Below are 1663 nucleotides of genomic sequence, written 5' to 3' on the forward strand. Positions count from 1 at the left end.
AGCTGCAGCTGCATTGTCCTGCAGCCAGAGGTTCCTGTGCCAAGGGCTGGGAATGATTCTCCCCGAGGCACTTCTGAGCCCCTTCCCAGCCCTGAGTGATTGAAGCTCTCTGTGCCTGTGTGCTGTGCCCGGGGTGGCTGCAGGCAGTGCCCCAGCCCTGCTGGGCTGGGAGAAGAGCTGCTCATCAAGAGAAATGTGGTTTTAAGCTCTTCTTGGTTGCCAGGAGGTGCCTCTGTGCCAGGAGCCCAGCCCAGCTCAGCAGCACAGACACAGCACAAGGACTTTAATGACCCTCTTGGGGCTTGTGATGAGGCCCTGAACATCAGAGAGAGATGATGAAACCGCTCAAGAACTCCAAGTCAGAAACCAACTCCAAAGTTTCTTGAAGTTTCAATGGGTCCCACAGAGGGACAGGAGAGAGAAAATATTCCCAGTCCTCAGGCAGAACAGAGAACTGCAGGCAGTGGTGACAGGGTTTTCAAAAAGACTTTGGGTTTTGCTTTTGCTTTGGAATCTCTGAGAGTTTTATGCAATCCAATTATCTGCTGTAATTAGTCCCTTGAGAGGCTTTGTCAGTAATGACACTCAGTGGGGCTCATTAATGCTCCAAGATACTTTAGTTATTTTAAGGTACTTGGAGTTTTCCTTTTAAAACTGACTCTGTGAGAGTTTTGTGCAATCATGGCCCCAATTATCTACTTTAACAAGTCCCTTGGGATTCTGAGTCTGTAACAACACTCAGTGGGGCTCATTAGTACTTCACAGTACTCAAAGTTTATTAAGGAACTAGTTTTTGACACTGAGTCTGAGTGCTGTGTGTGATAATTGGCCTCCAATTATCTGCTTTAATGAGTCCCTTGGGAGCTTTGCATTGACGCTCAGTGGGGCTCATTAATGCTTTGAGATACTCAAGGTGTTTAAGGTATTTTGGATTTTCATTCCCACACTGAGTCTCTGAGAGGCTTTTGTGCAATCCTGGCCTCCAATTCTCTCCTCGAAGGACTCCATGAGGGGCCTGGTTGGGGATGGACCTCAGTGGGACACACTGATGCTTCAAGAAACTTCTGGGTTTTTCTTCTGACTATGCCTTCTGCAAGGGGTTTGTGCAGTCTCCTCTCAGGCCCTGAGGTTCCAGGGCTCAGCACCAAATGCACCACGGGGCTCATTAGGATCAAGCAAGTCCTGACAAACCAGGGCTGTGCCTTGATTTCCCTCTGGTCTGGTGCAGTTCATTAGGAAGGTTTCCTACTGCAGTTATGGAGAAAAGTTTCCAAGAGCTTTTAAGAAATACACACTTCTATTTGTAAGGATGTATTTTATTACTGTTCTTTTTAGAGAAGTGGTGCCTGACGCATTCAGTGACTGATATTAATCCAGGGACTCTCCCAGGGAGGTCTGGCCTGCTCAGAGAAGCTGTGCCTTGAGCTCTGGCCCAGTGTAGACAGCCTTGCTCCACATTCCCCAACCCCATTCTGTCTCACATCACTCACCTGGGACCTGCTTTGCTTGCAGAACTGGCTGCACTCAACCAACATAGGGGTTTTCTTCTGTTATTTTTTGAAGCAGTCTAAAACTTCTGAGTTTCCCCATTGAAAACAAACACACTCCTCAAGTGTGTGTGCCAAGCCCAAAGTGCCACCAAGGACGTTCCCCTTCCCCAAGG

Source organism: Zosterops lateralis (genome assembly GCF_965231275.1).
Source record: "Zosterops lateralis genome assembly, chromosome: 23".
In the NCBI taxonomy this organism is placed as follows: domain Eukaryota; kingdom Metazoa; phylum Chordata; class Aves; order Passeriformes; family Zosteropidae; genus Zosterops; species Zosterops lateralis.